The sequence below is a fragment of the Protomyctophum bolini genome (assembly GCF_963924005.1).
Source record: "Protomyctophum bolini genome assembly, chromosome: 7".
Classification (NCBI taxonomy): Eukaryota; Metazoa; Chordata; class Actinopteri; order Myctophiformes; family Myctophidae; genus Protomyctophum; species Protomyctophum bolini.
In genome coordinates, this window is record NC_137868.1 from 44,608,735 (window position 1) to 44,619,763 (window position 11,029).

The following is an 11,029-nucleotide window of genomic DNA, read 5'->3' on the forward strand; positions in this document are numbered from 1 at the left end:
GACGTAATTGTTGTTGCTGCTGCTCTGGAGGAATCGAGGAGGCCATGTATAGTAGCCGGGCACAGCCGACCACCGCGCACTGACGCCCGGCATGCTGGCCACCGAATTCCCCCGGTCTCTCTCTCTCGCTCTCTCTCTCTCTCTCAAAACGACACCCCCCCCCCCCCCCCCAAAAAGGAGCTTTTTTAAAATGTCTTTTAGTCTTATAATTAATCACACTGCTCCTCGCTCGGAGCCATTAGTTCACCATTAGTTCACCCACACCCACTCACCCCGCGGCGGGGGGACGGTGGTGGTGGTGGTGGTGGTGGGGTTCGCCGACCCCGCGGTTGTTCTGTTGTCAGTCACGCCGCGCGTGTCCTTACGTAACTATGTGGGGAGGTTTGATGACCCGGCCTGGAGAGAGAGAGAGAGAGAGAGAGAGAGAGAGAGAGAGAGCTATGTATATATGGACGGGGAGAGAGAGAGAGAGGTCTTCGGAGATTGATGGAGCTGGAGGGTTGAGAGAGATAGTGACAATCATCCGCGGATGGATGAATGGATGAATGACAAGGAGACACTTGAGTGGATTTCTTGGCTCTTTTATCCGCGGGCACGGAGAACGGACACGCACATTAAAAGCACAGCAGACTATAGGCTACGCACACAGACAGACGCACGCGGATCCAGTCTCCGAGCGAGGCGCGCCGGTTAATTTTAATTATCTGACACACAGATAATATGCTATAACTACACAGACTATAGGGAATATACGTAGCCAGCTATACTAGGCTACAACACGACACTGCAGGAAGAAAAAAAAAGTGAACTTTATTCACGTATTTACCCCATTATTTGTGTCAGAGAATCAGTGGCCCCTTCTTCTGCACGTTCTTTAATGTCTATAGTCCAAACACGCACTTGACATCACATCACGGCGGCATGGAACGTGTTTCTCCTGGGGCGCACCGTACGCGTGCGTCGGGGAAAAAGACGGATTTTTAATGGAGAGAGAGAGAGAGAGAGAGAGAGAGAGAGAGAGAGGGGGGTCACGGCACCGCACCTCACCGAATTAATGTTTAAAGAACAGATTTTGTTTGAAATAAAATCCCTCCCCCCGAAAAAAGAAAATCTCCCCGTCCTTTTTAATTCTATCCGGTTTCCTCTCTATTATGGCGATCGACTGTCACTTTGACATGACATTGTCTTCTGGGAGGAGGATAGCCTATACACAGTCAGTCAGTCAGTCAGTCAGTCAGTGAGCGACGCCGTGTTCCCAATATATCCCGTTTATAAAATGGACAATTTGACACGCCGGATGAATCCCTGGCTCCCTCCTTTGTCGGTGTAGAAAGAAAGAATGAAAAACGTGTCCGCATGTGTGTAGTTCAAACAATAGCCTACAACAGTGAGAAACAGGCAGCGCGTCTGGATGATAGCCTATGTGTATTCAAGCCGAGGCAGCTGAGAGAGAAATAAAATAACTTGTTGAACGTTGTTCACATCCTTGAATTCGCTCCATCGATCCAGCCAGACGCGTCGATAATAAAACCACCATATCGATTAGATATACTCTAAATACTCTCCACAGAGATGAGAATAGCACTTTCAATTAAATGCCATCCGCTCTCTATACGTGCGCCCCACATCCACGCGAGCGCGCATATAACAGCATGTCTACAAATAGGAAATAAATAGCCTAAATTAAAAAAAAAAGCTTTTCTTTTTTCTTTTGTATAGGCTCGGCATGTAATCGCGCCTTGTTGCCATGGTACCAGCATCATCATCATCATCATCATCACCGCCATCACCGTTCCCGTCACAGGTGGAGGTGGGGTCGCTCGTCATCACCCCCCCCCCCCCCCCCCCCCCCCATCAAAATAATAGGCTAATGTGACAGACGAATGTAGGCTATATCAAAGGAAACCATAACAGTCAGACAGAATTGCAGTTTCCTTTATTCATTCCTCTGTCACATATATTTGATCGGTTCCGTTTTTAGGGTTAATGAAATTAAGACATGAAATACCGGTGAAGATTAGATTATCAGATGGAAAATTCGGGTATCATCATCAGTGAGAATGAGATCGCCACAGATATACATTAAAAGAGTCAAAGTAAGATAAAAAAACAAGATAAATATAATAATTTTAGAATTAAATTAAATTTCTGTGTGGAGTTTGCATGTTCTCCCTGTGTCCCCTAGGGGCCTAGGGTATAGGTACCCTCACAAAAACATGCAGTAATCCTGGTCTCTAAACTGCCTCCCCCTGGCCAGCCGGGGCACCTGATGGAGGGGAAAGGAACTGGTTGGAATAACGTGTTCCTTTCACGCGCTACGTCCAACCAGGGAAACTCCCCCCTGTCAGGTGTAAAGGAGCAACTTGGACACTCAAGCATGAAGGAAGCATGAGTTAATTCCGTTGCTCTCCCCAGGTTGGTGGAGGGTGTGTAGAGCCCAGGATCACAGTAGATGATTGACACAGGGGTGAAAAATGGGTTACAAAATCGTGGGATAAAAAATCTATAAAAAAAAAGAAAAAAAATCAAATTAAATACAGCCTGATGGCTCTGGATGGATATGCTGTGCACATGGACCGAATTAATCTAGCCTATATCCACTGCAGTCTAGATCGACCTTTTGAAAGACTACAAAACTGAGTTAATTAACCTATAGCCTACATATAATCCAAGAGTGTACAAAATACAAATGGAACCATATGGACCCGTCAGGGTCCATTTAATTGTACACTCTCAGAGTTAAATTGAACATTGATTTTACAACATAAATTGGGGGTCTCGGAGATAGAAATTCCATTAAATGGGGGTCCGTAGCCTAGCCTCGGTACCAGGCTTTCATTTTTGTTGATGCTTAAATGGGAGGAACGTATTGGCCGCTCTTGTCTAAAAGTAGGAGTCAAACCTTCCGCAGGTGGGCGTCGCTCCAAATTATGTGACGTAGCGCTGCACTAGGGGGGAGAGGAGGGGCCGGGGGTGACGGACAGATCGATGAGAACCAATCAGGGCGTGCGCAAATCTCAGCCGCGACCCGCCCCTCTAGACCATGCAGAAACCTAACACGTTATAGCTCAGGCTATCCGTAGCCTAATGCATGTCAAACTGCAGGGGGTCCTTGAAATTAAACGGGTTGAGTTTAATGAGTTTAACGTGAGTAGAGACGTAAAAACCTTCTCGTATGGGGGTCCCTGGCATATCTCTTCAAATGGGGGTCCGTGGGCTAATTAGTGTCAATTTGGGGTCCTTGACATGAAAAAGTTTGGGAACCACTATAGACTATATATACTGGCATCAAATGATTCCCCAAAACACACATTTTCATGGGTCCCTTTATTTTCTGTTTCCTATACATTTTGTTTTTAATTACCGTAGTATCACTTCAAAACATAAAAAAATAAATCTCCAAAAAAGCCAAATTGTAAAGATTTGTGTCTTTGTAAAACTAATTTCAAGAATAAATAAAATGAACCCAAAATCATAAATAAGAGTGCAGTGCAAATAAGCCCATCTAGAAGCTTGTATATAGATCTGCTATTTTAACTATAGTTTGGATAAACTTTTTTTGGGTCTTGAGCTAAAAGGTTTGGGAGCTGGGGGGGGGGGGGGGGGGGGCTCCCGGCCTCGTCTTCTTTTCTTCTGCTTTTCTATATTATATTTTTTGGTCATTTCTGCCTTTATTCGAATAGTAGGACCTACAGTCAGTGATAAGAGCGTATAGCCAAATGGGCCAGGTTAGGAACCCCAAAGGCAAGGACACATGCAGGAATAAAGGAAACCGTTAAGTTGATGTGGAGCAGCTGGGCTGATTGGGATCAAGTCACACCTGACCTTATACTGCTGCGGCTGCTTGGGAGATGTCAGGCCCTGCAGGGCTGTCTGTGTAGCAGAGGTCTAATTTCAGAAAGAAATAGGGGTGGCACAAACTAAGTTACCATAATAGGCTCTATAGCCCCATTTCTAAAATAGTGAAACAAATAGTGGATCTGCAAGCTATATAGGACAACGTTTGTGCACATATACACCAAAAGCTGGACATAATTAAATAGGAGGGCTGGCGCCGCCCCTCAAAAAACATCCAGTTAAGAGTACAGGCATAGAACTATAGCTCTGGTCCAGAGAGTTGTGAACTCTGGACCAGAGCTAATTAAGGTAGAGCATCAGGTGTGATAAACCTCATATACAGCAGGCAGGGACGTTACACACAGAAGACATCAAAGGGGGCTTCAGTCTGTAAAACAACTGCCCTTTCCAGACCACAAATGCAGAATTTACTTAACATGGTGAAAGAAATGCAAAATGCCACTCCTTTTCCATGCCGGAAAGGCAGCATTCAGGAGAATTGCTCCCCCCCCAAACTCTCCTGAACTCGAACACGTATATACAGCATTTTGCGTTGAACTAATTTGTTTCGAAATCCATGTCGTTATATAACCGCGTCTCCTCCAGTATAGATAAAGACTGCTGGGTTATTGCGCCCCGAAAATAGCTGCTATATTTTCGCCATTTTTTTGTCTAAAAGTGACCCCGCGGGCTCTTACGGGATTTCAGAGCCTGCCTCTCTAACACTATATCTGCACGTGCTTGACGGCAGGAATGGAATCACCGTACAAAGCTCCCCCCCCCCCCCCCCCCCCCCCCCCGCACGGTATCTGTACTGCTCCCTATTGTCATCCGAGATGCAGCTTACAATGGAGTTATATCCCACAACTAAGTAAGTATAAGCCTGAGCTTATAGAGCCTGGTGGAATAGGGTTTGCACGGCGATATGGAAAAATATATTTTCATTTTTCAAGGCATATATAGGATATTATCACAATTCTTTTTCACGTTGGTGTTTATGGTTATTTCTCAAGTTACTTAACACATTCTGGTTGCGGGATTAACCCCTTTTGTGGTGTTTTAACCATATTTTAAACTTTATTTATTGAAAAATAGGCAGATCTACAACCGCGCTACGAAGCTTGTAGATGTGCTATTTTTTGAAAAATCGTGAAAATTGTGGCCCAAATGTTTGAATATATATATATATATTCTTTCAGAGCGAACGTTTTTAACGAAAATCTTTGCTTCTGGAGGGTCCCTGGAACTACATATTTTCAGATGGGTGTCGGTGGCCAATTACATAATAATCTTGTGGGTCCTTGACATGAAATAGTTTGAGAACCACTGAGGTTTTTCAGAGAACTGTCAAGATTTAGCAGACATTTGTAGAATCCGCACGGCAGGAGCCTATCTCCTGTTTCTGTATAGCGTGAGACTGTCACGGATGTAGACAGAGTCGAACCCAAGTGCAGAGTATAGAACAACAAACAAGAATAGATAGTTAAGTATTTAATAAAGAATAAGGAGATATCTTACCCAGGGGAATGCAGGTAGGAATCAGGCATGAATCAGAATGACATCAAAGTCAACACAGGAACAGGAAGGACATCAATGACAACAAGTTATGAACTGACAATGAGTGTTTGTTGCACTGAGTCCAGGTTTTATAGTGAGCAGCTTGATTGGAGAAGTGTTCCCTGCTGGGCTGATGAGGTATAGTTGAAGACAGGTGTGTAAATGGAACTGGGGTGTGCTGGAATGGGATCATAATGGGAGTGGCCAGTGTGGAGTCACAGACTGAGGGAGAGAGAGAATGTGACAGAGAGACAGCTTTGATGTACAAAGTAGGCTACATTCCCTGAACATCATGCCAGTGTGTCGCAGGGACTTTGGTATATTATATGGCCCGACCCGACCTCCCAGGCAGTCTCAGGGCGGACACTCTTAAAACCACAAGGCCGCCACCGCAGAGCTGGACAACTACTGGAGTGGCACTTTACTGAAGTCAAAGGGGGGAGTCGAACAGGAAAGGTGACAGACAGCACACGTTCCTTGGAGAGCTGCATGCACCAATTGTTCTGTTGCTCACTGACGTGACATATGGCTGACCTGAGGTCTGCTGTCTGCGGTCTGCTGTTCATAATCCAGGGCCCCCAGGACTGAGAGCTTCATAATATGGTCAGCTGGTCGGAGAGGCTGGGCGATGTTTAACCCATTCTGACCTGAGATCAGATTAAAAAAAAAGAGTATTGCGGAAAAATGATGGGTTATAGTCCATCGTTTTTTGAATTTTTTTGAAAAATTGCGGAGTATTACTGGGGCCCGATTATAATCGGGGACAATGGCAATGTCATTTTCTTGACTTTTGACAATGAAAAACTGCACACTATAGTATAGTGTGTAGTATAGTATTTGTTTAATCATTTTCTTCTTTTTTTTAATCGTCGCAAAAACCATATAGTTCATGGTTTTCGCAACGATTTAAAAAACAAATGTGAAAATTATGAAAAAACGACATACTATAGTTCATGGTTTTGGCCCATCATCTGACAGAATAGGCTGTGTATTTGCATACTGGGCCCTGATTGGTGGCCCAAAACTTGGTTGGAAAGTCCCTCTTTTATGTCTGGCTTCCAGGCCAGTTGGAAAAGGGCACACTGAGAGGTAAGAGTATGTTAAATTGGACATTTTCATGGTAAAAGGTTAGCTGGACAGGGTTCTTTCAGACATAAGCCCCAACCGTTACATCTCAGGAAACAGGGGGAGAGAGCACCGTCTCCCGATGGTCCTCCAGCACCTTGATGTCATGACACGGGACTTGAACCGGCCAACTGTCTGTAGCAGAGGCAACGGGTCAAGCCCTCCACACCATTACGCCAAGGCACCTTTGGGTATGTAGCAGATGTCTCCTGGTGCTTTTGAGTTTTTCTTTTTTATTCAAGCCTTGAAAAGTTCAAATTACTGCAGCATTGAGCTGTAGGAGGAACAGGCCTTGAACATGGATGTCAGGGTTTGAACCGGCACACTTCTACTAGGTATACTACGGATATCATTTGACTTATCCACTGGGCCATTGAGGCACACAATCATGGGGAATTTCTGTGCTGCTTTAAAGTTGTCCTTCTGAAAATCAGTGTGCAAAGCAAAGTGTCACACAGCCACATGAGTCTGTTATGTTCTTAGCTTTAATACGCATGTTTCATGAATACTACTTTTCATGTATGTGATGTATTGCCATGCTTTTTTGTTCTTGCCTAATGTAAGTCGCTCTGGATTAAGAGTGTCTGCTATAAAAACCTAAATTGTAAATGGAGAAGACAAATATCTTGACTCTCGCTGCTGTGCACGCCTCTCCAGGTGTGTGTGTGTGTGTGTGTGTGTGTGTGTGTGTGTGTGTGTGTGTGTGACCCCAGGGGGTCCACGTGCACTCCACATGGTGTAAACTAATGAGTACATTTTCTCTCAAGTGCATTTAGACCTGAGGACGATTCTACAAAAATGTCTTCAAAATCCTAAAAGTTTTCTGAAATCTATGTTTCTATCTCAGTGGTTCTCAAACATTTTCATGTCAAGGACCCCAGAAATCTTATGAAATTTGCTGCCCATCTGAAAATAAATTATGTAGTTCCAGGGACCTCCCCCAGAAGCAAAGATTTGAGTTTAAAACGTTCACACTGAAAGAATATATAGATAATGTATAGAATATAAGATTTTGGGTTTTAACCAGTACAGCCCTAAACATTCCAGCCATTTGAAAATGGCCGATCTACAAGCTCACAATGTGTCACGTTTGAAAAAGCACTTGTTGATAACAATACCTTTGCACTTTTACTCAAGTACATTTTTCAATTTCTGACTTTTAGTATTCCTATATTGCAGTATTGATATACTTTTACCTAAGTAAAACATTTGAGTATACTTTTCCACTCACTGCAGGGTCTCGAGGTATGATTGCATGCAAGACCTCATTAATATATATTCAAATCTTTAACCGTTTGTTTGTACGTACAGTGATCGATATCAAGCTATATATATATTGTTTATTACATTTCCTCCCCCCAGCTGTGAAGCTCATGGATTTGACATTGAATATCACACCCGTGTGAACTGAGTGGTGCAACTCCTCTCTCCCCCCTCCTCTCTCTCTCTCTCTCTCTCTCTCTCTCTCTCTCTCATTAGCAGGCAACAGTGCAGCACTATCTCCCTCTCTGTTTCTGGCACAACAGCGCCCCCCACTGGTACTAATAGTCACACTGGTGCTCATGGCCACATAGGTGCAGGGTGAACACGGACATTGCTGTTCCTTGGAGTGGTTAACTGCACCACTCAAAAACAGACGAAGGGGTGATGTGTGTGTGTGTGTGTGTGTGTGTGTGTGTGTGTGTGTGTGTGTGTGTGTGTGTGGGAGGGGGGGGGGGGCACGGCTGGCCTGGCACATGAAAGACACACACAAATGAACAATGGAGGGCAGACGTGTAGGGAGAGAAGGACGGAAAGAAGCAGAGAGAGGGGGAGAGAGAAAGACTACAGGCAGAGAGCTCCCTTAAGCGGAAGCAGGCGCAGTTAACCCGTTTTGGATAGAGGTCGATTTAAAAAAAACTAAGTCTTATAAATCCTAACCGTTTGCTGAAAAAAACCCACGTTTATATGTCAGTGGTGCTCAACCTTTTTCCATGTCAAGGACGCCCCTAGAATATCTGTATTTGTCCGCCGACCCCCCCATCTTTAAATATGTTGTTCCAGGGACCCCCCCCCCCACCACCCCAGAAGCAAAGATTCGAGTTAAAAAAACGTTCGCTCTGAAATAATATATTATTGAAAGATTTGCACCACATTTTCACGATTTAAAAAAAATAGCAGATCTACAAGCTCATATAGCGCGGCACCGAGCTATGAGCCGCGCTATGAGCTTGTAGTTTAGATCTGCTATGTTTAAGCATAACACAATGCTTAAAACGCCAAGAAAGGGTTCTCGCCCCCAAAATGGGTTAATTGGCGTGAGAAACAGAAGCATGGGGCCGGGTTGTTCTGTTTAACATCTGGCTTCACAAAAAAAAAAGGTAAATGGTGCGTTTATATAATATAGCGCCTTTATTCCGAGGCGATTTACATAATGATTGTGCATTATACACACATTCACACACCGATGGCATGAAGGAAACTATATACCATGCAAGGCGCCAACCCATGCACATCTCGAGCAAATTAGGGGTTAATCAGAGTCTTGCTCGAGGACACTTCGACACTGACGAACAGGGAATCTTACGGTTCTCAAGCGGCCACTCTCTACCCCACGAGCCACTGCCGCCCCCAAAAACATTATGGTTCTCAAACATCTCAAAATTATATGTAATCTCCCCCCCCCCCCCCCCCCCCATCTGAAAATATGTTGTTCCATGGGGACCCCAAGAAGCAAAGATTTGAGTTAAAAGCGTTCGCTCTGAAAGAATTTTATATTCAAAGGTCTGCGCCACATTTTCATGATTTTTCAAAAAATAGCAGATCTACAAGCTCGTAGGCGCTTGTAGAACTTGTAGATCTGCTATTTTTCAATAGCTATAAAGTATGACAAAATGCTTAAAACACCAAAAGGGGCTTCCCGCCCCAAAATGGGTTATGGGAAGATTTAAGGTATATTCAGTCTTATACTTTGGCCACTATAAGCAGCTCCACACTGGAGCAGTTGGGGTTCAGTGTATTTTTTACTTTTGACTATAATATAGTCAAAAGTAAAAAATACAATTAATTTTTTGATATATATTTTTGTGAATGGAAATAACAGACCTGTCTCAACCTTGGCGGGGCACGGCTGCAGACTCCCTGTAGCATTTGGAATATTGTGGATGGGTTATCTGGCTCTGTGTCTGCACTATACACCAGATCTCTTCGCTGATCTATACAAACTCAACCCAACCCTTTAGGCAGTGTGGCTCTAAAGGGTCAGAGGAGTGCAAATGTTTGCCGGTTCGATTCCCCGGACGGTCAGGAAAAATCTGGTTTCGGGAAGTGATTGCTCATCACTCACCCAACAACACTGCTGGAAGTGCCCTTGAGCAAGGCACTGAACCCCCAACTGCTCCAGTGTGGAGCTGCTTATAGTGGCCAAAGTATAAGACTGAATATACCTTAAATCTTCCCATAACCAATATATTATATAGGCAACAAGCTATACTGTAGCTCGACCACTCTTGAATGAACTGTCTGGTGCTGGGACTCTGGTGCAACGCACAGGTCCTCGCTCTACTCCTGGTGCAGAGCAGGAGTGGACCTGGTGAGACGTAGGAGGGGCCCGGCCAGGAGACAACCCACAGAGCCTATAGTCCTTCCATGTGCCAGCTGTGTACCTCCCAGCCCTGGCAGAGTATAGTTCTGGAGTATAGTTCCAACGGATTGTGTGCCCCTGGTTTTTCCTGACTGATTGAGGGTAGCTATACTGGGACGTAAGTCGGGACTTGATCACTCCCGGCTGGGTCGCCTGAGTGAGGGGTATGATGTTGAGAGACCCGAAACCCCGTTGACCCCAGGATACATCACTGAGGAATACGTCCCAGGTGCACCCATGTGATGTTTTATAGTTATAGATATAGGCTCTGTTTCAACTAATTTGATTTGAGCAGGACCCATTGTTGTGTGTTGCACTGCAAAGGCGAAAAGGAAGTGTGTGTGTGTGTGTGTGTGTGTGTGTGTGCGCGTGTGTGTGTGTGTGTGTGTGTGTGTGTGTGTGTGTGTGTGTGCGCGTGTGTGTGTGTGCGTGCCTGTGCGTGTGCGTGCATGCGTGTCATTTCACCCGCTTTATTTTCTAATCACATTTAGAGCTTTAAATACAGATCGTTGGGGAGGAAGCATTTAAAGCCAGTATTCACAGTGTCTTTGAGAGAAGGTAACTAAGTACATTTACTTGAGTAACGTATGTTGAAATTCTAAAGAAAAATGCTTCTGAAACAGTTTTCTGAAAAACCTATGTTTCTGTGTCAGTTGGTGCTCAACCTTTTTCCACGTCAAGGACCCCCAGAATAATCTGTATTCGGCTAATCAATAATCTGAAAATATGTTGTTCCACAGAAGCAAAGATTTGAGTTAAAAAACGTTCGCTCTGAAAGAATATAATTATATATTCAAGGATTTGCGCCACATTTTAAATGATTTTTTCAAAAATAGCAGACCTATACAAGCTCATAGCGTGGCACTCGGTGCCGTGCTATCCACACTT